The sequence below is a fragment of the Podarcis filfolensis genome, assembly GCF_964270895.1.
Source record: "Podarcis filfolensis genome assembly, chromosome: 10".
NCBI classification, from domain to species: Eukaryota; Metazoa; Chordata; class Lepidosauria; order Squamata; family Lacertidae; genus Podarcis; species Podarcis filfolensis.
In genome coordinates, this window is record NC_139612.1 from 54,726,316 (window position 1) to 54,754,248 (window position 27,933).

General features: G+C 43.9%; 1 protein-coding gene across 1 annotated transcript in view; it reads right to left on the minus strand.

Moving 5' to 3' along the window:
- The window catches only part of CHRM2 (cholinergic receptor muscarinic 2), a 177,873-nt gene extending 153,300 nt beyond the window's left edge, over positions 1-24,573 (minus strand). The window contains exon 1 of the mRNA XM_083572378.1: positions 23,740-24,573. The gene's annotated coding sequence lies outside the window, so the exon portion shown is untranslated. The remainder of the gene's footprint in view (positions 1-23,739) is intronic.
- Positions 24,574-27,933: the final 3,360 nt, after the last annotated feature.

Below are 27,933 nucleotides of genomic sequence, written 5' to 3' on the forward strand. Positions count from 1 at the left end.
AGAATTCACCGCCAAAACTCTAAAAAAAGTATCCTGGCAAACAAACCTGGTGCCAAAATGACTACAGTGTCATTTGGGGTGGTGAGGTGGGTATAGAGCATTCCACAACCCAAATAGTGCTACAGAGAAGGCTCGCTCCAGTAGATTAAACCTTCTGCAGCCTGGTGTTCTACTGACTTGGGGGGCTTCAGCTCCCATCAGCCTCTGCCACTGTGGTTGGGGAAGTCTGCCTTAGATGATGGAAACTTGGGAAAGGCCCCCTCTGGGGACCTTAAGGCATGGGCAGGCTGCTTTGCCCATCAGGTATTTGGGTCCCAAACCATTTGAGGATTAAAGGAGAGCTTGAATTGTGTCCCAGCCACCTATGCCATTCAGAAAGATAGATAGATAGATGCAACCCTGTGCACAACAAACATTCTTACTGTACCTTTCACACAAATGCTCTGGTTGGTACCTTCCTCAACTCCTTCAGCTACAGGGAGCCCAAAGTGTCTCTGTCCTACCCTACAAAGTATCCGGGTGAGTTAAATACCAAGCTAGTGCAGCAGCAGCAGCAACAGCAGCAGCAGCGTAAAAGGCCAAGGCACACTATTGCAACCCTCCGTTCCTTGACCTAAACCAAACCTAAGTTATTCAATAAGCTACAAAAAACCCACACAACAGTTATGCAAGTAGAAAGCCAGCAGTATACGTCACATCTGTGACTATCTGCATGTTGGACAGAAGTTGTAGGTCTGTTCTCAGCGCAAAGACTCTACAGGAACAAATGTGTTCCCTGGGGGCCAGAGGGCAGACCTGTAGAAGCTGAGAGAGGTGAAGAGGTTGGTGGGTGAGACCTTCAGAGACATAGCAGTGTCCCACTTCTACAGTGATGGCTTCCCTGTTGTCAGGGAGAAGAGGAGACTCAGAGAAGGAGGGAAATGGTTCCTTAGAAGGGACTCATTCCATGAGGGATGAGCAGCCATCATCTTGTGCTGAGGATTCTTCTCCAGCGTGTGAAGGAATCCTGGTGGCAGGAGATTTGATCAGTAGGAACATAGATGGGTGTGTGATGGCCATGCAGACTGCAGGGTGAATTGCCTATCTTGTGCAAAAGTTATGGATGTTGTGTCGTCCATTGAATAGATAGCCTGATAGTGGTCATGATGTATGTTGGCATCAACGTCATGGGGAAATATAGTTGTGATATCTTGGAAGCAAAATGTAGGTTGCTGCATAGTGTGCTTAAAGCCAGGGCTTTCAAGGTAGCTTTCTCTGATATGCTACCAGTTCCACCTACAAGGCCAGCTAAACAGTGCAGCTTTGAGGTCTTAGTGGGTGGATGAGAAGACAGTGTCAGGAGGGATTTGGATTTGCTGGCACCAAAGAACATTTGGGAACAAGCTGGACCTGTACAGGCTCTAGTTGAACTGTGATAGAACCAGACTGCTGGTGCTTAAAATTATTATTTTTTTCTTTTAAGTGGCAGAGAAGCTTTTAAACTGATTACAGGGGGGGAGGGGGAGCTGAGAGGAGCTGAGTAAGGATCGGTTCAGAACAAATCTTCTCCCTGGGATGAAGATGGAGGGGGGGAGTGAAAAATTAAATGCGGGAGGTGGGTACAGAACTAAGCACTGTGAGTTCAGCAACTTAGAGAGGCCAATGTACTGCAGGTCAAAACACAAGCTCCAGAAACACTTGGAAAGAGACTCTGTATATTTGTCCATATGTTAATGCTAGAAGCCTCTGAGCCAATATACCGTATTTTTCCGTCTACAAGACGCCCCTATGTATAAGATGCCCCCTATTTTGGGGGGACTCTGGTTTAAGAAAATGGCGAGAGATCTATCCATGTATAAGACGCCCCCAAATTTTGGACATTATTTTTTAGGGGGGAACCTAGTCTTATACACGGAAAAATACGGTAGGTGAACTGGAATTCTTGGTCTCGGAGGATTGCATTGAGGTAGTGGGCATACCATATTTATTCGAGTTTAATGCACCACCAAATCTAATGCACACCTTGATTTTCAGAACCTTGAAACATAATAAATAATAATACCTTTATTGTCATTGTACAACCTGTGTACAATGAAACAACAAAAAAGTATTTGCTGGAGAATGTAAATGTGCCATTGAATCTAATGTACACCTTAATTTTCGCAACATAATTTGGCCAAATAAGGTCAGCATTAGATTTGAGTAAAGATGGTAACAAAAAATACTAATAATGGTGGAATAGAGAGAACCAGTGAAACAGCATTATCTCTGGATAGAAACTCTATAGGAGGGGCAGGGCAGGGTGTCCTGGAGGTGGTGTCACTGCATGTCACAGAGGACACTGAGCCCAGCAAGCTAGAAATCCCCAAAGGGGTAGACTTCTCCATAGAATTGTTGTGGGTGGTGATACCAGGACCCAAGATGGATGTGCTATCTTTCCCCTAATCTTAAATGCTCAGAGATCTTGAGATTAAGAATGAAATCAATGATGCATCCAAAACAGGAAAGTTTGTAGTAATGGGTGAACTACCCTCACGTAACCTATGATGGTTCTGATAATGAGTTTTTAACCTTGCATATTAAACTTAGAATATTTACATAGTGGGCAAATGCAATGTCTTTATTTAATTGATCAAGTTGGCAAACTTTGCCAGAAAATCATGGTAGACTGTAGGCGTAAATCTGCTTTGGGGAAATGAAAGCGCTGGACTTTCCAGTTCCAAGCAATTTAACACCTCTTTACATATTATATATAACAATCACATTTCAACATACAAATGAAACTGATGGTCTGCCCCTTTGCAATTCTCTTTTGTTTCTTTTAATCAGGAAATCTATTCACATACAGAATCCTTTGAATTTTGCTGCTGCAGGATGGCACAATGTGGAGATTCTGAACAATGATTAATTAAATTCCAAGGAATATGTACAGAGTCAACATTTCTTTGAATCGTAGCTGGTGATGTCCAACAATCAAAGATCATGCATTGTTTGTGGGTAACCAGAGCCACAGGTCATTGACCAAATAATTTTTGCTGGTTCCTCTGCCCTAAACATGCACAGAATTAGTTTTGAAGCAGCATTTAACTTAAGATCATTAAGCAGAACAAACACAATCCATATTACTATGCCTGCTTTTCTCATAGGGCTGAAGATATCCTGCCCCCTCCATAATCACAAATAATTTAGGTGAAGCCAGAGATAAATATTTTCTTGGAATTACAGTATGTTCCATGGGCTTGTAATGCTTTGGCCCCCTCTTGGTTACTAGGGGTGGGGGAGAAATTCACTTCACTTCATATTTAAAGGCAAGTCTATCATATCCATACTTTCTGAAATAATATGAAAACTACAACACAACCATCCTTCAAAATTTGCAGTTATCTGAATTTTATGATGCAGTTCTCCAACCAATGTTCTAAAAATAATAATCATATATGAGGTAAAAGTGGGCGTAAAATAAATATATTAGAGGAAATGACATACAAAATATACCACTGCTTGCAAAATGTATGTCAAAACTGCATACAAAAATGTGTTTGTTGGAAGAAATTTGCACTAAAACGCTGGAGAATTTTCATAAAGATTAAAAATAAATCACAAATTGTTGTAGAACTGCGGAAAACTGAGTTTAAGATTGGAAAAAAATGAGAAACTGGGAGAACTCAAACTCAAAGATCCTTCCGTCTCAATTTGTTATATTTATCCATGGGGAATTATGTTGCCTGATCTTATCCATGTGTGTGTGGAGAGAAAGGCTGCTATTGTCACTGTCTCTCAGCATTCAATGCTTGAGGCAGCTGGTTCACTTTACCTAGAAGACTCCCTGGAAAAGACCCTGATGTCGGGAAAGACTGAGGGCACGAGGAGAAGGGGACGACAGAGGACGAGATGTGTGGACAGTGTTCTCGAAGCTACCAGCATGAGTTTGACCAAACTGCAGGAGGCAGTGGAACACAGGAGTGCCTGGTGTGCTCTGATGCATGGGGTCACGAAGAGTCGGACACGACTAAACGACAACAACAAAGGGCCAGCCAAATGAATGGGCTGCTGCTGGTATTTTCAATAAACCTATTGTCAATTTCTTCTCCATATTGTCCATCACAAACTTGTGCAAAAGTGGTTGAGTTTAGTGGAGACCATGTTGAAGGCAGCATGAAAAAAAATGAGTTCATCAAGTTAGAAATTCCAAAAGGGGCAGGATCCTCCACAGAATTATTTTGAGTGGCGATACTGCTCCTAATGAGTAATTAGCTCCTTGGGACATGCTATTATCTCCCTGATCAAAATATCTGGGGGTGTATTGAGATGTACAAGATATATAACTATTCATGTGAAAGACGGTACACTTCTTGATTTATACAGCTCAGCTTTTGTACACAGATTGTACATTTGCTGAACAGTGCACGTGAATGGCTGTATGAGTGTACAGTGCAACTCTTTGTGTACACGGGTAACATGTGAACACCCCTTCTGCCTCTAACAGTAGCCCACTCCCATAATTTCTCCCCTACCCTTCAGAAGCACAAACCTCTAAAAATATATTGCTGACCATTATCACTACCATGCTCCACTGACACACCTGTCCTCTAAGTCTTTGTCTAGTCCCCTTTCAAAGCCATCTAAGCTGGTGGCTTAAATAAATAAATATTATTTATACCTCACACATCTGGCTGGGTTTCCCAAGCCACTCTGGGCAACTCCCAACAGAATATTAAAAACACAATAAAACATGAAACATAAAAAACTTCCCTAAACAGGGCTGCCTTCTGATGTCTTCTAAAAGTCAGATAGTTGTTTATTTCTTTGACATCTGATGGGAGGGCATTCCACAGGGTGGGCGCCACTACCGAGAAGGCCCTCTGCCTGGTTCCCTGTAACCTCACTTCTCACAGGGAGGGAACTGCCAGAAGGCCTTCGGAGCTGGACCTCAGTGTCAAGGCTAAATGATGGGGGTGGAGACACTCCTTCAGGTATACTGGGCCGAGGCAGTTTTTTCTTGTGTCTGTGGTTTCCACTGAGTATATTATGTGGAAAATCGTTCTCTTTTCAGTCTATCCTGAATCATCTCCCAATCAATTTTATTCATTTACTTAAGACATTTCTATTAAACAATGCTTTCTCATAGCAGCTTGCAAGCATAATTAAAGCAATATAACACTTAAAAAACCCAATTACAAAACCAAAAGCAGCTACAGTTTAAAAGCCCAGCACACACACTTAACAATGGACTGAAACACACACAAAAGTTTGTAATATTATTTTAAAAGCTAAAAGAGAGGTCGTACATATTTCACTTTGGAATGAGTGCCAGAGATATGGGGCCACCACTGAAAAGAGTCTGTGTCTCTAGTGCCCACAAGTCTGATGAACTTTTGCCCTTGTCAGTCATTTGGTCTTGGAAAGTGTGAGATATAAGGATGAATGTAAGGCAGAAAAATGAATCTAAATACAAGAACATCTTCCTAATTTGGTGGGAAATACCTGTTTTGATCAAGAAATGCAAAATTCAAAGAGCAGATGCCAAGTGACATTTTAAGACATGATGGGTCATAGCTTTGCCTGGAAACCAATCCTAAAAATGCTTACTCAAAAGTAACTCTGAGTTCACTAGTACCTAGTGTAGTGGTGATGGAAGAGGAGAACTTAGCATTGAAGGTGCTCCCATGTTACCTTCAATGCATATATAATCTGTGAACCTGTATGCACAAATAGCTGAGGTGTCTAAATCAATCAGTGTCCACTTTTCCACACAAGCACTTGTACGTGTGTTCATTGCAATGTGTGAATAAGCCAAGAACTAGACCAGGACTGAGGAACCTGTGGCCCTCTAGCTGCTATCGAACACCATGTCCCATCAGCTGCAGCCAGCATGACCAAGGATGGTCAAGGATGATGGGGTCCAACAACATCTGGAGGGCCATGGGTTGCTAGATAAGCTATGGCTTCATGGGAGGGGACATTGGGCTAGATGCCCTTAATAGCCCCCCATTATGAGTGGACTGATGTACTTACTACTGTCACCACAGTGATGGGAGAAAGAGTGATATGGGGGGGTCAGATGTGCCCCCCATGTGGGCTTTGGTCCTAGACCTTTGATCTGATTCAGCAGGGTTTTTCCTATAGAATATTTGACCCCTCTAGGTAGAGAGAAGTGTGGGGAATAATATGTTATTGCTCCTTAATCCAGTGGAGGCTTTTCTGAAAACCCTTCCTTGTGCTGAAATATTCATGAAGCCTGCCTTCTTGGCACCCCGACAAACGAATTAGGGTGAGGAGATCCATTTTGGCAAACAACAGTTAATTCTCCTTGGGTGAAAACCATTCCGTTTTAATTAATAGTCATTAGACTGAAAGAAGCTTTTACTTGGCTTTAGGGAATTGGCCATTTTGGCGGAGGAGTGAGCTAGATATAAACATAAAGCATTTGTTGTGTTGGTTTGGTCTACTCTCCCTTTTTATGGCATGTTATTTGAAATAAAACTGACTCCCAAGAATCCCCTCCATTGAATGGCATTTATTTAGAGCACACAGGGGCTGTGGAGACCCTGCATAGCTTCACATCTTGAATGAAGCCTCCGTTTGAAGGGGAAACATGAGGAGGCATGCAGCTAGATAAAGAAATAGTAACCTTTATTTGAATCGGAGATGGCCAGCAAGTGGCCTGTGAACTTCTTGCCTCCGTCTTTTGATAGAAATCACCAACTTACATCAGCGAAAGGGTACCCGGTGGTGGTGTGACATGCTACTCTTGAGTAGACCACCACTATGGTGGCAATATATCTATGTCACAGATGGGATAAAGTGAATTTAGTTTGTCCAGTGTGTTAGATCAGGGATGGCGAAATGCTGGCTCATGGGCCAAATGTGGCCCTCTTCTGAGTTTCCTCAGAATTGTCACCAGACCACCTCCACTCTGTCCCCAGGTCACATGCCTCACTTTCACACCTACCCACCCCATGTCCTTAAACTCTGATAATGCTTATTGCTTGTCTGCATGAAGGGTGTGTGGGTGTGGGTGTGGAAAATAGCCTACTGCACAAAGGTAAAAAAATACATTCATTGCCCTGCCTTCTTTTGTCTCTTGCCTCGTTCATCTCTTGTCAGGTTGCCTCAGAGGGAAGGCATCCCTTGAGCTGCAAGTGGTGACCCACCCTCATCTTAGATCTTTGAAAAGGGAATCAGCATATTGCACACCAACAATCCCACCCAAAACTTACCTTCCCTGAAGCAAGTCTTCTCAAGCTGGATGGCAATAGCCCAAGTAAACATGCTAGAGGAGCTGCAGGTTTATTTTAATCTAGCTGATTAATTGTACCTGGAAATAATGCTATATAGATTTTTTTTTCCTCCAGGGAGGCAAGCTTGTTTCACTTGTTAGGCTTACTTCTGAGCACCCACACATAAGATTGCAATGCAGATGTCTCAAATGAGAGGCGTCGCAAGACATTGCCTCTTCCAACCCATGAAGCTGCACGCTTTATTACTTTGGAAAGCTATCCTTCCCCAGATACAAGCAGTGGAAACTTGTATCATGAACTGGCAGGAGGATGGGGAGGAGGAAGAGGATCCTGGCGAGGGGTGTAGCCGGGACTGGGACACACCGGGTCAAGCAGGGGTGGGGAAGGAAGTACACACAGGGTGACGGAGGGTGGCAAAGGAATGGGGGTCAGGGCACAGGAACCAGAGCAGCAGGACCCATCACCAGAGCCGAGGGGTCCTGGTATCCTTGAATACGGTGGGCTCTGAGGCATAGGGAGCAGCGGGAGACTGAGGCAAGGAAGGGCCCATAGCCCAGCTCCCTAGATGGCCAGGTGAAGCTCACTAGCTCTGGGAGGAGGTGTGTGATTCCTCAGCTGCAGTAGGCTTGGAACAGGTGAGGATCACATGCTTCATCAAGCCCAGATGTGGCAATCAGCATGCAAAGTACAAAAGGGAAGCAGAGCTGAGGTGCGGTCTGCTCAACTGCCCATGTTGATGGACCTCTGCTTGGATTCTCCAGGACCTCTACTGGTTGTAGATGGGTTTGACTGTGTTTCATGGCTGCTAGACTTAAGACTTGGCTTTACCCTGGACTGTGTTTCCTGACCTTTGGATTTTGGACTTTGCTTGAGTGGATTGACCATTGACCATTGGACTTGGCTTACTACTGACTTGCTGCAAGATAGGCCAGGGGTTCAGGACAACTTGGGACTCAAGGAAGAATATTTTGTATGGGCTCAGATACAAACTCTTCTAGGGCTGAGATGCAGTACTGAGATGCTGTCATCTTTAAGGCACAGCCTTCCAACAATGCAGGAATATAGGAAACTGCCTTCTCTCACTGGTCCATCTAGCTCAGCATTCCCTGCACTGAGTGGCAGCACCTTTCTAGGTTTTCAGATGGGGGTCTTTCCTTGCCCTAACTGGAGATGCCAGGGACTGACCCACGGGCCTTCCTCATGCAAAAGATGTACTGCACTGCTGAGCTGCCATCCGTTGCCAAAATGCCACATCATCCCTCATCTGCACCAAATTCCAGACTTTTGCCTGTGCCGTGTTACTGTGTAGGTACAAAGCAACAACCACTTTGGATTTAATTATGCTCATCACTGCAGAGCATTTTCACACATGAATCATAAAAGCACTTCAGTGATGATCTGGAATAGTTTGATTACTTGCAGTATTTTTGTTTGCCGTAGCTCAGTGGCAAAGCACCTGCTTTGCATGCCGGAGGTGCAAATCCAGCATTACCAGTTAGAGTTGGGAACCAGCCTGAAACCCTGGAGAGCCAAGGGCAGTCAGTGTAGACCAGGGGTGGGCTGACTTCAGGTTTGTTGGATTTAGCTAGATTTTTCACTAGAACTCTGAGGTCTACCAACTGGAACCAGGTACAGTTAAAATGAAAGAACAGGGTATGGCTGGCTGGCAATAGATTAGTAAGGGATTCTGGTTCCCAATGCCAACATCAAAATAAAGGACATTTCTCCCCTTTAGTTGGGCTGCTGAAATGAAGAAAACTTGGATTAACCAGGAGTAGACATTTGTGTGAAATTTCATTTCTGGTACACAAAAGTTCCTAGGCTCAATAAGCCGGAAGAGCCACCCTGTTATTTAATTTGAACTGTATGTCTTTTGTGGATCTCTATCTACCTTTTGTTCACTGCTGGTGTAGTTAATACTGAGCCACATTGACCAATAGTCTGATCTGGTGCAGTATATGGCAGCTTCCAATGTTCTCAAGTTTTTCCTGACTCAAGCTGTCTCCACACAGCCAGCATAATGTAATCATGGTTAGAGTATCAGACTAGGACCTGTGAGGCCACAGTTCAAATTCTCACTCAGCCATGATGTGCAAAGGGGTGCCCTTGGGCCAGTCCCAGCCTCTCTACCTAACCTACCTCAGAGGGTTGTTGCGAATTGGAGGAAAATAACAAGGTGTGCCATTTTGAATTCCTTGGGGGGGGGAGTAGGATATAAACGCAATTAGAAATACATAATAAAGCACACACACCTGTCTAGCTGGGATGCTTGGGGAAAAGTTCTACGGTAATAATAGCACACTTTTCAGTACAGTACATCTGTTCACAGGTGACATGTAAAGCACAATATGTTTGCAATAGAAGCTAACTCTATTTCCCTCTCGAACCTTCAAACATATTTTTTTTAAAAAATAATAATATATGCTTTAGAACATTCAGAACGGCACTGCAATTCATCCAAAAAGCAGAAGACTTGCCCTTCCCTGTATCTTTTCCAGATCTGTGATATGATATCCTCCCCCCCCCCCTTTATATATATATTTTTAGATGGGACGTCCAGAACTGTAGCAGGCAGGCAGAATGAGAAGTACAGCTCCAAATGTACATTGGCAGCTGTAGTGTTTTGTGTAAGGAGACACAAGGATGTGATCAATAAGACTAGACAGCCCAATCTTATGCTTCACTGTGCCGTAGGCACACTGCCTAAGATGTCTTGCTAGCTTCCCACTCACTCTGGCACTGGAAGCCAACTATAGCTAGGTACCAGTAGCCAGTGGTGCTTCTGGAGTAGCATAAAAGGTTGAGGATGGAGAGGAGGTGGAGGGGAGTGGCTGTGGTGCTTTTAGCTGCGTCAAGAAGCTCTGGGTGAAGAGGCCATGATCGGCATATTCATTCCAGCTTGTAAGCTTCTCAGGCAAACCTCCTTGCTGGAGACTGGAATGGTGGACTTAACTAGACATTGGTCTGGTCTTGCAAGAGGGTTGGTGTACTCTTATCCCACACTCCCCTTTTACAACCCTGAGACTAGGTGCCAGTATGGTGTAGTGGTTAAAGTGATGGACTAGGAAATGGGAGACCAGGGTTCAAATCTCCACTCAGCCATGAAACTAACTTGGGTGGGTCAATGACTCTCAGCCTAACCTCCCTCACCAGATTGTTGTGAAGGGAAAAGCTATGTATGCGACACTGAAGTCCTTGGAAAGAAGGGGGGATAGTATATGAATGACTGACTGACTGAATGAATGAGTGCACAGGCTTCCTCCCCAAACCAATGCATTCCAATGGCCATTTAGATGTCTGTGTGTGTGTCTTGTCTTTTGTAGAGAGTCCTGAAGAAACATGATAGAAGCAATTTCAAGTATCTGAAGAAGTGTGCATGCACACGAAAGCTCATACCAATGAATAACTTAGTTGGCCTCTAAGGTGCTACTGGAAGGAAATATTTTATTTTGTTTCGACTACAGCAGACCAACACGGCTACCTACCTGTAACTAGAAGCAATAAATTACTGTGCTTTGTGTTTAATGCATTCCAGTGGCCATTGGGAGAGCCATTGTATACTGGTGGCCTTTTGGAAGAAAGCAATGACAGTTCATTTATTTTAGTATGTCCGCTATAACAGTTCTAATTATATTGAAACAGAGGGAGCTCTGAGCCAGGTCTGAGACCACTGATCCATCTATCTTGGTGCTTTTTACACCAGAGGTAGCTGATGTGGTGCCCTCCAGATTTTGTTGGAGTAATTCTGGCCATGATGCTTGGTGCTGATGGGAGTTGTGGTCCAACAACACTGGACCCTGGTCAACAGGCAATGCATGTGTCTTAATGCTGAACTACAGTCCTTCCCCAGTGGCCAAAAGCTGCAAAAAAAAAGCAGCTTTTGCAGAGACAAAATATGAGAGAAAAGAGGGGTAGACGTGGGTAGCTCTTCCCCATATGCCAGTGAAAAACAGGTTGCTGTGTTTGGTTATGTAAGACTCCATCTAAAACAGAGGAGAGGATCAGGCTCTAAGTATTTTCTTTTCCTGGTAGAGCTCTGAAAACACCTATACATTTGTGCTATCACAGCTGGTCCGATGGACAGGCTAGATGGCGACAAGTTGATTTTTATATGTTTCAATCGTTCCTCCTCTTGTCAAAGCTCTTTATTCAAGGTCATCATTAAGTTGCTAAGGGGGCAGCAGTGGGGAAAACCACACTCACACTTCTGCTCTCTCCGGTGAGCACTGTGAATATTTGATTATGCACCTTGATTCCTGTAGAATTAATCATGCCTTAATAATCAGATGCGCAAATCAGTGTTTTCAACTGCAAGGTGGATTAAGAGCTACAGCAGGCCTACTCTGTCTATGTGCTCAGCTTCGCTTTCTCTCCGATGCCCCTGCGTCTTTTCTTGAGGGTGACTGACCTCTCTGCAGAAGTCCTCCTGTCCATACAAAATAGAGAAAGCACAACATAGCAAAAGTCTGGTAGCACCTTAAAAAATGTGGCAAAATCCAGAGCACGCCTATTTATTAAAGTACATAACTTGACTGTAAAAAAACACAAAAACTCCTCAAAGCAGTTTGAAAAAGCAAACAGTGAAATTAAGAAAGATTTACAACCCTACTTTAAAACACCCAAGAGTTAAAATACTAAATCAATCAATTAAATTTTATACCCTGCCCATCCGGCTGGGTTTCCCCAGCCACTCTGGGTGGCTCCCAACGGATTAAAAACAGAATAAAACATCAAATATTAAAAACTTCCCTAAGTTGCCTTCAGGGCTGCTTTCAGATGTCTTCTAAAAGTCAGATAGTTGTTTATTTCCTTGACATCTGGTGGGAAGGCGTTCCACAGGGCAGGCGCCACTGCCTAGAAGGCCCTCTGCCTGGTTTCCTGTAACCTCGCATTGAGGGAACTGCCAGAAGGCCCTCGGAGCTGGACCACATCATGAAATGGGGTTTACTCTCAAATAGGGATGGGGCAGAAATTCAACTCAGTTAGCATTGGAACACAAACCAAATTCACACTTTCTTTATTTTTTTTAAAAAAATATGTTTTTACTAATTCACACTTTCTGAAACAATATGTGAACTGAAACACAGCCTCCTTCAAAATTTGCATTTTTCCAGATGTTGCAGTGAAGTTCTTCAGCTAAGTAATGTGTCCAAAAATTTGCCTCTTGGGGCAAAGTGTGCATATAAATGTATATATTTGTGAAAATGACCTTTTTTAAAAAAAGGATGATAGGGCAAATAGAATTGCAAAAAGTGTATATTAGGCAAAAATACATTATGTATATTAGGAGAAATCTGCACCAAAATGCTGATAGATTTCCATTAAGACTCGTTTTAAAAATAAATAAATTGCAATCTGATGTGGAGAACTGGATTAAAGACTGGGGACATGAGAATCTGAAAGTAACAGGAGTACTCATTCATCCTCCAAAGTAAATCTGTTTATGGTCAGTCATATACTGCAATCCTACACATGTTTCACTCCTAGGTAAACATTTTGTAGCCTTGTAATCCTATGTGTGTTTACTTAGAAGCAAGTTTCTCTGTGTTCAATGGTGCTTACTCACTAACAAGTGTGTTACCTTCACAGACAACAGCTTTAGAGTAGGATCCCATACATGCTAATTTAGAAGGAAATCTCACTGTGCTCCATGATGATAGCGATGATGATTTCTCAAATTTATATACTGCCCTTCACCCAATGATCACGGGGAGGTTTACAACATAAAAACACAGAATGTGTAACATAATAAAAATAAAACAATACCCTCCATAAGCTTTGCTTCCCCATGCAGTTGAGGTCTCAGATTTTGAAATTTAGCAGAGAAGGAATAAATGTTTGCTGCTCTGTCATCCTTTGGGAGAGACTGGCCGGTCAGTGTGAGTAAAGAGTAGACCACATTTCACCAGTGTGAAGCCCCTCAGATGATGTTGGACTACAACTCCCATCAGGCACAGCCAGCATATCTTATGGCAGTTGCAATCCAGCAACATCTGGAGGGCACCAGGTTGGCAAAGGCTGGAGTAGACCTTGCGGACACAGAGTTGATCCTTTGTGGTGTCTCTGTACCTGCCAGTCCAGCTCTTGTTCCGCTACCATCTCCCAGCAATAGACTGCAGTCTTCCTCCTGGAAGAGTCACCACTCTGGCAATCGTTCAGGGATAGGTTCTCAGCTATCTAGAAGTTAACAGAACCACAGTCCTTGCTAGCAAGTGGGTCAAATCAGCCATGGTATTCTTGTGGAGCAGCTGTTAGGGATGGGTGGCACTACTTTGTCCTACTTGGATGGTCATTTCCAGAAGGTGATGTTTGGCGTGTTCTCTTCAGCCCCATGGAGTTTTGATTTTATCCCCCCCCATGCTGTTTAACATCTACATGAAACTGCTGAGTGGGGTCATCTGGAGGTCTGGAGTACATTGTCAGAAATTTGCTGATGACACACAGCTCTACTTCTCCTTCGCATTGCCACGTGAGGCAGTGGATGTGCTGAGCCATTGTCTTGCCCTGGTAATGAGAGCCAATATCTGAAGTTCAATCCAGGTAAGACTGGGTGGTGCTGTGGTGCTGTGATCTAAACCACAGAGCCTCTTGGGCTTGCCGATCAGAAGGTTGGCAGTTCGAATCCCCACGACAGGGTAAGCTCCCGTTGCTCAGTCCCTGCTCCTGCCAACCTAGCAGTTCGAAAGCACATCAAAGTGGAAGTAGATAAATAGGTACCACTCCGGCGGGAAGGTAAATGGCATTTCCGTGCACTGCTCTTAGTCATGCCGGCCACATGACCTGGAAAAACTGTCGTGGGGATGCATCTGGATCCATTGCTGTCAGCTGAGGCTTGAGTGGCCTTGTTGGTGTGGAGTGCCTTCCATCAGTTGTGCCACTATCTGGACAGGGATAGTGTAGCAGAATTCTAACCTGTTGTCTGTTTTGGTAACCGCTAGGTTAGAATTCTGCTAAACATTATATGGGAGACTGCCTCTGAAGACAGTTTGGAAACTTCAGCTGGTTCAGAATTCAGCAACCAGGTTGCTCACCAGTACAAATTGGTTTGAGCATATAATGCCAATCCTGGCCCAGCTGCACTGCCAATTAGTTTCTGGCCCCAATTCAATATGCTGGTTTTGACCTATAAAGCTTCGAACCAACCTGGACCCTGCATTCACCACCTGAGGCTCTTCATGGGCTTCTTCTGTGAGAGCTCCAGAGGTTGGCAACATGAGAAAAGGCCTTTTCTGCAGTGACTCTCCACTTGTGGAATGCCTTCCCAAGGGAGGCTCGCCTGGTACCTTTGTTAAATGCCTTTGCCTGGTGCCTAAAGATATATCTACTCCCAGGTCTTTGGTTAATTAAATAAGCTAGCCCCTAGATTGTGTGTGTGGCAGAGTATTGATTTTGTTTGCTACTGTGGCATGTATTTATGTGTTTATATATATATATAGAGAGAGAGAGAGAGAGAGAGAGAGAGAGAGAGGAGACATGGTTGGTATAACTGAAGCATCAGAGCTGAAATCGGAAGAAAACAATTGTGGTGTCCTGGCTGGAGTGAAAAATGAGACATGCAAAAAGATTCATGCTGTAGTCCTAAGGAAATTGCCATTTTTTGGGGGGGGGGATTCTTAATGTGCTTCCTAGAGCTACATTTAGCATTGCATCTAGCTTGAAACATATTGATAGACCTTAAAGATTCTAGTTTTAAAAAGAAGAAATATGAGACCACAGACTTTTAAAGCCATCTAACTCTTGACTTCATAGTCCAATTTCTGGACTTTGCAGTACTTTTGTTTGTTTTAAATTAGAACACACATGAGCTCCTTTGCTGCCTTCTTTGCTGCAGCATTCATATCAGAAGCAATTAGGAATTATGTTGTATTAGTAAGCCATTTCTGCAGATCTCTCTTTCTCCCTCTTTTTCTTTCTCTGGCATCCTGTGGCTCTCTGGTAAACAACGTTCTTTTAAATCTGGTATAACATCTGTCATCATCAAACTCTATTTTTTTTTTTTTTTTAGAACAGAAAGTGCGCAGGATTCTTGAAAGCTCTTCTGGAGCTGATACAAAGGAGTAGCTAAAGCTGCAATCCTATGCATGCTAATTTGGGAGTAAATCCCACTGAACTCACTTCTGAATATACAGGCATGAGGATTGCACTACAACAGTCTGATCTATGAATCAGGTAATGCCTGGTTTTTGTGCACCCCTGCATGCATTAAGAGGCTTTAGGCAAGCTACTCTCTCTTAACCTCAGTTTTCTATCTGCAGTAAGGAGATAATCTCAGCATACACGCCATACATTTAAATCGCAGTTAAAGCACATGCCTTCCCTCAATGAATTCTGGGAACTGTAGTTCACATGCACAGAGTGCATGTGTGATATTATCCTTGCACAGCATTCCTAGATTCTGGTGATGCTTGTTCTGGAGAAATTCCCAGGAAAGTGCAACCCTAGGGTCACCTGGGACCATGGGCCCAATGGCACTCGTGAGAGCTTTCCCTGGGGCCCTCACAGCTTCTGAACCTCATCTCCACTCACTGCTCCCTTTATCATGAGATGGCAAAACTAGGTATGCCCCCCCCTCCTCCTGGAAAGCACATAGAGCAGAATAAGGAAGTTGAAAGAGTGACACACTTTCTCACATCTTTCAACTCTATGTCCTTTTGAAGACTCAGTTTGGCACCTGAGTAGCTGGGCAGAAAGCAAAATGACTGAGAGGGAAGTAGGGGTGGGAGGGGAAAGGGAGCAATTTCGGAGAGTGGGGGAGGTAAATGGAGTGGGTTAAACCACAGAGCCTAGGACTTTCCGATCAGAAGCTCAGCGGTTCGAATCCCCGCAACGGGGTAAGCTCCCGTTGCTCGGTCCTTGCTCCTGCCAACCTAGCACTTTGAAAGCACGCCCCCAAAAAGTACAAGTAGATAAATAGGTACCGCTCCAGCGGGAAGGTAAACGGCATTTCTGTGTGCTGCTCTGGTTTTCCAGAAGTGGCTTAGTCATGCTGGCCACATGACCCGGAAGCGGTACGCCGGCTCCCTTGGCCAATAAAGCGAGATGAGCGCCGCAACCCCAGAGTCACTGGTCACGATTGGACCTAATGGTCAGGGGTCCCTTTACCTTTACCTTTAGGGATAGGGAGAGAAGGTGGAGTGGAAGGAACATGCATTCATGGATCCAACACAGGTTGGATCCAGTAAAATGGAGCCTCTTGAAATTTCATATATTTTTTCCCCCTAGGGTTGTCCATTCTTACAAAGTCCACCAAATTATAGATTACATTGGTCTCCATTTACTGAACCATAAAAACTACAAGATGTTGGCAAGCATAAGATCTGGGACTTTTTATGGTGCAATGTAAGGTTTAATTTGATGACCTTCTGCCGGGGGGGGGGGCTAAGTAAATTTATTCAAATGCAAAAGGATCTGTTTTAATTACACTGGACCCCACTTTCATCCAGACCCTATGGGAAAGCAAATAATCTGTGGTGCCCACCTCACTCTCAAAATATCCAAATGTGTTCCACAAGATTGGTGGCTCCTGGTGTAAGGTTGCCTTTCTATAGACCAGGCACCCCCAAACTCAGCCCTCCAGATGTTTTGGGACTACAACTCCAGTGGTCAGGGGTGATGGGAACATCTGGAGGGCTGAGTTTGGGGATGCCTGCTATAGACAATTGATTGAGTGTATACACCGCAGGACATTCTTCTGCATAAATGTCAATGATTCTGTGTTATGTAAGCCAAAGAAGGTGAAGGAAAGGGATGGTTTGGATCCAAGGAGCTATGAGTGGAAGGAAAATAATTGCCAGCGGTGTTCCACAAGTTCTTGCACCAGAACTTACACCAGAGTAATTTCAAGCAGTGCTATAAAATTATCTAGAATCTGATGTTTCTGTGGGCACAGGTAGTTGCACAAGGTAGAAGAACATTTCTGGATCTGGTTTCATTCTTCTGTAGCCTACGCTGCTTCCAGACATCCTGTTTACTCAGCATTTATCCTCATTTGTCCACCCAAATCAATGTTTGTGGGGTGAATCCCAAGGGCCAGGCGGAGAGGCTTAGAGAGCCACATTCAGCCCCAAGACCTGAGATTCTTCACCCCTCTTCGAAACTTAAGTGAACTTAAAATGCCAAACCACACATGTTCAGTGTATGATTAGGGTTGGCAAACTGTGTTTTTGTCCTGCGTATCAGGATTACGGAAGTAGCTGTAAAGCATGGAATGAGGGGGTATGAGGGGAAGAGAAATATCAGTTGTGTGCTTTTCAATTGCAATAATACACATGGAAATCTAAATCCCTTGTAAGACTCTTAAGTCCAGGGTCTAGAATTACCTAGCAACACCACTCTGCCTTCTGCATGCAGCAGAATTATTATTATTATTATTATTATTATTATTATTATTATTATTAAGTATACCTTTGGCTCAAACCACTTGACTCTGCTAGTTTAAAAATCCAGAGCTTGTGCTAGAACACTGAAATGGGAATGGGGTATTATGGTATGTGGGTGAGAACTCAGATTTAGAAATATATGACCAGCACACAAACAGTCAGAAGGCAAAGCCCACATTTGAACATGGAGCATGGAAGACACAATCTTGGGCACACTTGCTTGGAGATAAGCTCTCATGAACAAAGTGGGATTTGCTTCTGAGTAAACATGGTTATGGTTGGGCAGTAATGCATTATGCTGAAACACTTGTCCGCTGAGCCTATGCATATCTGCGCAGGAGTCATTTTCACTGACTCCAATAGAACACAGAACTGCTGTCTAGACATGCTTACTGGGGGAAGACACAAGAACTACCCACACTGGAAGAATGGCAGATGAAGGTGATAGACTATATGGGCCTGGCAGAAATGACGAGCAGAATCCGAAACCAGGGAAGAGAAGCAGCGCAAGAAGAATGGAAAAAGTTTAAGGACTATTTAAAGAAATATTACAAAATTAATGAAAGTTAGAATGATGTTGGACTGGAAAGTAAACGGTTACTATTAGCAAGGGTTAAGACAAGGAGAATAAGGAAGATTAGATTAAATTTAAATTAAAATAAGGGAAGATTTGCTGAGTAATTGATAAGAATTTGGAATACAGAAAAGGGAGGCATGAGGAAGTCGGGGAAGAAAGGTATAAGAAATTAAGATATGAAATGGTACATGTTTTTTGTTTTGTTTTTGTTTTTATCTGTTTATGTATTTGTTATATGTTTGTTATTGTTATAAAAACCTTTAATAAAAAATTATTTAAAAAAAAAAATAGACATGCTTACTGGGGTTTTAGTTTCCCTGTCAACAGAACTCAATTGGAGTCACTCCCAAGAAAAATTGTATTGGATCGTGCAGCATGACTAAACCCCTTACTAGTCCTAAACCCCTTACTTAGAAGAAAGTTCTTTTGCAGGTATACGCAGCTTGTGGACCATTAGACATAAGGATGCCACCCACCAAGAGACATTTTTTTATGGTGACACATAAGGGGCACAATAAGCCTATTTGTTTGGCTGCTGTCTCAGACAGGCAGGTCATAATATTTGGTGGATGTTCAGACTTTGCTGGGTACCAAATTGTGCATTGTGTATTTTAAGACTAGCCTTAAAGGATGCCTCTCCGTTCCCTGTTAAGGAACTGATCAAATAAGGAAACAGCAGTGACAAAATGTTAGACGATGGGCCCGTAGGTGACGTTAATTCATGTGAGGATCATCATTACAGAATTGTTTTCAGTGCTGTTATCATCGTTATTAGTATAATAGCACAGCACCATTCATCGGAATGCTCCAGGGGACATCCAAGACACTCAGATAATTGAATGCTCAGTTAAATGAGGAAGGTTCTTTTCCTTACACATGCATTGGCCCTTAGTCTAAAGCATGGAGAGTTCAAGATGGATTTTAATAACCCTGCACCCAAAAAATTATGGACTCTTTTGCACAGTGCTAGTTCAATTATAAGAGCAGTTTTTAGACCGGCAACTGTAACTCGTGAATGTCTTTTTCATGCAGTATAGAAGCCAATTTCAAACTGAATGCACATTCTAGGCTGCCTGAAGATTTTCATTTGAATCCCCGATGCAGGAAATGAAAAAAGCCAATGTAAGCATCATTTGTGGGAATGGCCTGAAAGTTCCAGACAAGAGACGTTTGGATAACTGGGCAATTTCTGCAGTGTATTACCATTTAAACACTATTTTGTGGCAGTATCTTCAACAGCAGCAAAGCAACTTAGTCTCGTTTAGAAACACATCAGGAGCTTCAGACCACCGAATTTCTCGCCTGAAAGGTAGTAGCCACAGCATTTGAAGGCTTATCCATGGTGTGGACTTAAACTAATTTAACAGTTACCCCTTTTGACTAGGGAACTTGGTGAACTGTAATACTGTTAGGGCATGGAGAGGAAACCTATAGCTCTCCAGATTTTGCTAGGCTAAAGCTTCCATTGGTTATCCCGTTGATGCTGATGAAATCCAGTAAAATATGAAGGACCACTGGTCCCTATTCCTCTGTTTTAGAAGGAGCTAAGCTCTCCTGCAGAGAATTATGGATGTCCTTACCAAATGACTAGTCCAAAAAGTCTTTAGTGAGATGCTAATATATGTGTGTGTGGTATGTGCACTTTTGAAGTGCAGATATGTCATTCCTATATTCCCTAGAAAAACATGAGAGTTCAGTGAAAAGGTCTGGTGGATTTGGAGAGATTTGGAACGTGACTAGGATGGTACTGAAAAAAATCCTCTTCCATAGTGGGTCTTGCCTTTGTTGTAGGAGTACCTACCACAGAAACTATGACACTGCAACTTGCCTCGGGGCTGTTGGGAAGTGGATCTGGGTAAAAGAAGTGGAACTGCTGAGCTATTGTCATGGATCGCAGGTCAGTAGTACATAGCATGCTTTCATTGGTGCAGAAAAGGGTCTAGGGGTCTTAGCAGACCACAAGCTTAACATGAGTCAACATTCTGATGCAGCAGCAAAAGAAAAAGCTGGTGCTATTCTAGGCTGCATCAAGAGAAGTATAGTGTTCTGATCAATGGAAGTAATAGTCCCGGTCTATTCTTCCTTGATCAGAACACACCTGGAGCACTGTGTCCAGATCTGGGTGCCACAATTTAAGAATGATATTGACAGAGTGGAATGTGTGCAGAGGAAGGCAACCAAGATGACAAAGGGTCTGGAAACCAAGGTTTATGAGGAACAGTTGAGGGGGAATGGGTATGTTTAGCCTGGTAAAGAGGAGACTAAGGGGAGATGTGATAGCCAAATATCTAATGGGCTGTCAAATGTAAGATGGAGCAAGCTTGTTTTCCCCTGCTCTGGATGGTAGGACCTGAGCCAATGATTTCAAGTTACAAGAAAGGAGACTCCCAAGTAAACATCAGGAAGATCTTTCTGATGGTGGGCTTCGCTTTCTTGGTGGTTTTTAAGCAGAGGTTGGATGGTCATCTGTCATGGGTGCTTTAGCTGTGATTACTGCATTGCAGGGGTTGGACCAGATGATCCTCAGGGTCCCTTCCAACTCTACAATTCTATGATTCTAGGAACATATTGAAAGCTAACCTTGCTGCATCTGGTGACCTTCCTGCTTAGCAGGACCTGGGCATCTGCCCTAAAGTTCTACTTGGATGATACCACACCATGCTTCATATGCAGGAACACCCAGCTGTTGCGATTCAATGGGACTTACTCACAGGTAAATGTTTTCAGGACTGGAGCCTAGTAGACTCGTGATGGTTCTAACTCACTTAAACAGGAATAGTCAGACTGGCTCCTCCGGTTTGGTTGCAGGCTTGGGAGACCCTGGAGGGAGAGCCATGGCCCCTTCAATTAGACACAACCAAAGATCTGACTTAGTATAAGGTAACTTCATATGCTCATGTGTGTGCATAGCCTTGATAAACCTCTGTGTCTATCCAAGGTAAGAAATAGCTGCTGATTTTGAATTGGCAATGCTAGCTGATTCCATTTCCCCAGCCTTGGAAATCAAACCAATCCGTTTATAAATGCGACCTGAGATTTCCTTAAAAAACAACAACTTTGCTACCAAAGAAAATTAGAGGTATGTATAAAAAGGGAAGCGCAGCAGGGGCAAAAATGTAGCTGATTCAAGGGCATCCGAATGACCATAAAACTCTGGAAATGGTCCCTCGAACTGAATGCCTGGAGCTCTTGACTGCAAAACCCCAGAGCAGCCAAGGCAGCACTATTAAGGCTATCTAACCGGAACGTAAGCACGATCTATTGGAGGGAGAGATATTTAATAGAGTTTCTGACTAGAGCTTAGCCAGGGAATGACAGTCACCATCTCTCTTCCCCCCCAAGAGCTGTCCCATCTGACCTTCCCAGAAGTGTTTTCTCAAGACCTCTGCAATAACTGTTCTGAAGGCATCCCTGATAGGCACCCACAGGGGCACAGAGATGCGTTTCTGGAGCATTGCTGCACTAGGGAGGCTGTTCAGAAAACATTTTCCTATGTTATGGTGGGGGGGCTGGAGCTTGTCGGTTCATATTTTGTCTGCCCACATCAACTCTGCCACGTTCCTGTCTCCCCTGTCCAGTCCCACCCTCCCAATTTTACTTTATAGCTGTAACTAAATCTCAATGCCTGATCCCATCAGTACACAGAACCCCAGCATTGGTTTTAAATTATTTGTTGCATCTAATTCCAGCCCCTGCCAGTTTCCTTCTTTCATGCTTTGGCTGCACTTTACTCCACTCCTCCTATGCATAATAATCCCCTCCTGCAAGGCTGGAAAAAAATGCTATATAGAAGTTAACTAAGCTAATTTTTGCATTTTTTCTATCACTGCATTGAAGGCTGCAATCCTATGCACACTTAACTGGGAATAACCTTCACTGAACACAGTGAAATTTACTTCCGAGTAAATGTGGAAAGGATTGCATTGTCCATAAACATCTTCCTTACATCAACTGTGGTGCTTTTTGCACCTGTGTTGCACTTGCTTTGCATCTGGATCCATACTCAATGCTTAGAATAGACCCATCAAAATCAGTGTGGACTTAACAGACTTGTTTCCCCAGAATTTCAGAATTCCCACTGAATTCAATGGGATTTGCTCTCAGATAAATGGGTATTGCGGCCTAGGTTATTCATGACTATCTTAAAGTCCCATTGATTTCAATGGGTCTACTATAAACAGAACTAAGGCTATGTACACACTGCTGTTTACTGCACACCCAGTACACTCCCAACAATGGTTTAGGAAGTTGTGTGTGCACATAGGACAGGATGGTGGCTACAATCTACACCTATCCTGTTGTTTCTTATGAAATACTGCATTCTGATGCATTTCCCCCCAAACCAGCTTCAATCCAAATGGAGAAAAAGAATAACTTAAGCTGTGTAGACATTACCAATTTAAAACACAGCTAAGATTGCAATGTACTTGGGAGTAAGTATCATTGCATTCAACAGGGATTACTTCTGAGTAGAAATGTTTAAGGTTGCCCTGTAAATTTTGATCCAGTCCTTGATACTGGCTTTGGAATCTAGCACTCCCTTTTCCTTCCTTTACTATACATAACTCATTCGAAGCACCAAACTCCCACTTTGATTTAAACTTCTGCATCTATTTTATTGTACTCCCCTTCATGAATAAACATCAGCAATGACAAACTTCTTTGCCATCCATTCTCCTCTCTACCTTCACCGCCTTCCAATCTTCATGCATCTCAGTACCTCCACTGCCTCTCGCTCTCCCAGCGCCAACCCTTCTTGGGAAAGATGCTTCTGTGGGCTCCTCCACACATGCACTTCAACAAGTTCAGCATGTGTGAAAGAGCCTTCTCAGAGTACACATCTGGATGGAGAGACTTTCCACATTTATTTACCACATCTACCTACTTATTTAAAGAATGCGTACTCTGCTTTTCACTATATGTCCCAAACGGCTGACAGAAAGATAAAGAGAGAGAATGTAAATTAATCAGAAAATAGAGCCATTAGAAATACTACAAAATAACCCCCCTTGCGTCCCTGCAGCCTAGCTAACTCACACGTCTGGCTGCCTCCAGTACTGAGTGCATCAATTGACTGGAAAATTAAGTCAGGGTTAGGGACCCAAGAGGAGTGGCCCCCTTGATGTTGCATACCTCCCATGTTCCCTGACCATTGGCCATGCTGGCTCTCTGGGCTGATGGAAACTGGCAACCAGCTACAACGGAATTAAGCGATTTACATGGAAGGTAGGCAGATGCAGAAGAGCTTCTACACCTTCAGTAGCCGTGTCGCAGAAGAGGGTCTTTCACCGGCGGGACAAGCCATCCGTGGGAACTCCCCTCTTTCCCTAGGAGACGACTTAAGGTGTAGGACCCCCGTCCTCTTCTCCCACCCCAGGTCAATGCGTGGCCATCCAGAGCCTGCACTACCGAAGTGTGAGCGAATGTCAAGTTCGGGGCAGAGACGAGATTCGTCCTGCAATGTGCGCAATGAAAATAATCTACATTAACGCGGATAGGAACAAAAGACGAGCGAGCCAGACGTTCCTTGAAAAGCAGCGGGTGAAACGGCGAAATGCCCTACCTTGGAAAGACAGAGGCGCGCGCTGGGCTAGCTGCGGGTCCATATCGGGCTGTCCGTTGCAGAAGCAGAAAGTGCCCGACCCCCAACCTGGAAGGGGCCCTAGACCATCGTCGGAGGGGGAAGTGGGGTGCGCTCAATCAGGGGCTGCGTTCAGTCAAGCCGCTGTTCAGAAAAGCGCCCCACCAGCCTCTTTCGCTGCCCAGCCGAGAGCCGCTCAGGGCGCCCCCCAAACCTGCTCCTCGCTGGTGGAGACGCGGCGTTGTTTTCCTCCAAATCTTTCCAGAGGCGTTCAACGCGGCATTAGTACTCGAGAGCCAGGCGCTCTTCTCCACACCCCCTACTCCACCCCCACCCCGATGACGGCTGTTGGCGAGACCCTTGAGTGCCTAGCAGCCCCCAACGCGCCAGCAGAACGATCGCAACCAGATTGTTAGTGATGCAAGTGACAAGCCGGTCACAGCTTTCGGTGAGGAAGACTGCGCGAATGTCTCGGATTTCTTTGGGAAATCTTTTGCTTTGCAGAACCCAAACATAAGCAAACACACACACGCGGATCAGGGGTGACATAAAAACAATAGCTCTGGGTGAGATCGCCCCATAGTGTAAAACGAGACCATTCCAATGTGGTCAAGCGATCTGGCCATAGGGGAAGTCCGCTAGGCTGCAATCCTATGCACGTTTACCTACGAGTAAGCACCGCGGAATGCAGTGGGGACTTGATTCCGAGTAAACGTGCCCGAGACCGGGTTTTGCACAACTGCCACCCCATCTCCATTTACTCGGTAGGAGTGACTAGGACCAAATGGACTAAGCGAGGCTGATTTCCGTGTTATGCATGCACACGTTCTCTTAAACTGTGGATCTGGTTATTAACATGCATGCAGTCCCCCCCCCCCAAAAAAAGCAAAATAGGCATGGGGGGAGTAGGCAGGTGGGTTGGAAGCCCAGGGGAAGAGGTTTGCCCTTCACAGGTCACTCGAGAGTGGGGCGTGAAGGTTTTGGTTAGACATAGCTCTGTGAGCAAGCAAGGTGTTTGTGCAGCCTGACAGATCGTGGCCGGCTGCCTCGGTACACTCGGTATTTGATGACATACTCAAACATCACGGGGACTTAAGTGAGCGCGAAGGGTCGCATACGCTGAGAATGACCCCGAGGACCCTTACAGATTTAGCCGCAAAGCATATTTACAGAGGCTGAGATAACAGCCCTTTCGATAAACAGAATTTTCCATGGATTTACTGTGAGTGGGGTTGGAAGTTCTCTTAGCAAGAGGCTATGCCCTCTCCAAAATTCTCCGATGAATATACAGCTGGGGGAAGGGGGGGTGGCCAAGGAACACATTTACGACATGCATTTGCAAGAGTTTAATACACAATCAGTTTCCCGCGGTTGTTGTAACTCCAGTTGCACCTAAATGCCTTGCTTTTGGAAAGGGGCCAGCAGTTTAACAGTGTAATAATTACCGGATTTATTGAGCAGGTTACTGCGTGTAGAAGCGCAGCCGCATATGACCTAAACTCCGGCGAATGTGAATGCCAAGGCTCAAAGTCAAACAGAGGCAATGAACGTAAAACGTCGTCCTATCGCCCCCGGGATCGGGACAACTTTCACGGAGCAATTTCAGCACGCTGGACAGCTCCATGCCTCTCTCCCTTGCCTTCTAGCTTGGAAGGTGCCCCAAAAGGACAGTTCCTCAAGGATTTTAGCAGGATGTACCTTTCGAAGTCTTTATCTTGCTCGTCATTATTGTTTATAGGGGACAAACTATGGTTTCCCTGTGAGTTGTTTCTACATAAATATGAGCTAATTTTTTTTCTTTAGGGTTGATAAACTTGGATCCCATCTCCCTTTTCTCCTCCCTCGCACCATCTATATCCAAAGGTGGGGGGGAGTAGTCCTATTAGTTTGTGATCCTCAAAACTGTGAGTCTTGTAGCGCCTTAAAAACTAGCAAATTTTATTATAGCATAAGCATTTGTCCTTTAGAGGCCACTTCATCAGATCAGTACTAGTTCTGGAAAACATATTCCTTTTCAAATTCTCCAAACCCTTCTTAACTTCAGAAGCTCTATCTATAAATATTTGTCTATGGGAAAAGGATAAATAAGTTAATTTGGTCAGACATGCTGAATTAAGGATCAGGCAGTGTTTGCACTTTACCCTCTCAGGACATGTGTGTGTGTGTGTGTGTGTGTGTGTGGAGAGAGAGAGAGAGAGAGAGAGAGAGAGAGGGAGGGAGGGAGAGAGGTAATCAACAGGAACAGTCATTTCAGCATCCCCAGGAATCATCTAAGTACCTGGTGTACATGCTTGAGATACTTTAAGAGAAATTACTCACCAATTTTGTCCCATTGTGCTCAAAATCAGAGCAGCCATTTCCCATCCTTTCAATGTTGGCATAAAGGGAATGAGGATTCTACTCTGCATTAATGGTTTTATCAGAACTGGAGAGAGGATGGTAGTTCATCTAGATAACTTCATACTGGATACTCAGATCATTTGGTGTGTGGCACTGGGTGCCAGAATAGTTAAGAATTGCTTTGATGGTTGTAGGGTTATAGGAGTGCACTAGTAATTTGAGATAACCAGTAATTTCAAATATCATGATTGTGATGCTTAGCATTCCTTTCCCCTTCCACTCTCTCGGCATATTTATAGCTGTGTATGTGTGTGTGTACACACACACACACACACACACACACACCAATTAGTCATGATTGGAAAATTGGTACTGTGGACTTTCACTGGAAATGCTATTCTTTTTCTTGAAGTACCATTACATTTCCTTTATTCTTATTTCTTTCTTTGCTTTCCATCTCTGTTACCATATACAATTTCTCCTTTATTTTCCACAAAGCAGAGCACTTAAATGGGCAGTAATTATGGTGGTTATTAAATCAGATTTTTGTTGTTGTTGAAGAAGAATGCTCTCTTATTGCATGGGGAGAGGTGTGTTCTAGACCCTAATAACCTGGGAAAACATAGTTAAGACTGAAAGAGGAAGTATCAAGGATACTTAGCTTGCAAAAACCTCACCTCATAAACCAAATATAGCCTGCGGGTCAGCTGGTGGGGGTGGAATATAATAACTTAAATGGGAAGATCCACTGACAACTTTGAAGCACTAACAATGAATATTTCCCTTTACATTCATACCTCTAGCCTTTTTCTCTTTGGACACCGCTGCATATAGCCTTTAATGAAAAATCAGTACTGTTTCTTTTTAAATGTTTCTTCTTACTGAAATAAAGGCTCTGCTCTGCTCCTAGAATACTGTTTGTTTGCACAGTGCAAGGATTAAAAAGGCTTACCTGCCCATGCTTGTTGATCCCTTTCAAGGAAGGGGCAATGCTGATTTATAGAGCATGCATAGCTCAGTTGGTTGAAGCTGATAACGCCAAGGCTGCAGGTTCGATCCTTGTATAGTACAACTGCATATTCCTGCATGGCAGGGGGTTGGACTAGATGATCCTCAGGGTCTCTTTCAACTCTATGGTTATATCACTTGGAGATGTCAGACTTACTGAAAGCCCAGTGTGGAAGGTTGATGCTAATTACAGATGAATTGCACTGGGTCTGGTGGAATAGTAGAATGTTGGTCAGCAGAATATTGGTCACTCACCTCTCCTATTAGTAAGTGGGTATACCATGTGCTGGAGTGGGGTGGGAAGATATCAGATATAAGATGGGGGAGCTTCTAGGTGCACAGAAATAAATTTCTTAAGCCTAATACATTCTTCAAGTGCATTCTCAGATAGGAATGGACAAATCTGTCAATTGCTGTTCTCTTAGTTTCTCATTTTTTCCCAGTCCCTAATTCAGTTGTCCACATTTTCAAATCAGCTTGCAATTTTCCTCATAAAAATTTGCCAGCATTTTGGTGCAACTTTATCTGAATGAACACATTTCTGTATGCAGTTTTGCCTAATTTATGCATTCATGCAAGCAATTCCCCCCAATATACACTGGACGCTCAGGTTGCGAACATGATCTGTGCGGGAGGCACGTTTGCAACCTGCAGCGCTGCGTCTGCGCACACGCAAAGCGCCAAAACCAGAAGAAACCTGTTCCAGTACTTTCGGGTTTGGTGTGGTGCGCAACCCGAAAACGCACAACCTGAAGTATCTGTAACCCGAGGTATGACTGTAATGTGTTTTTGAATGTTATTTTCAACAATAAATGCATTTTATGCACA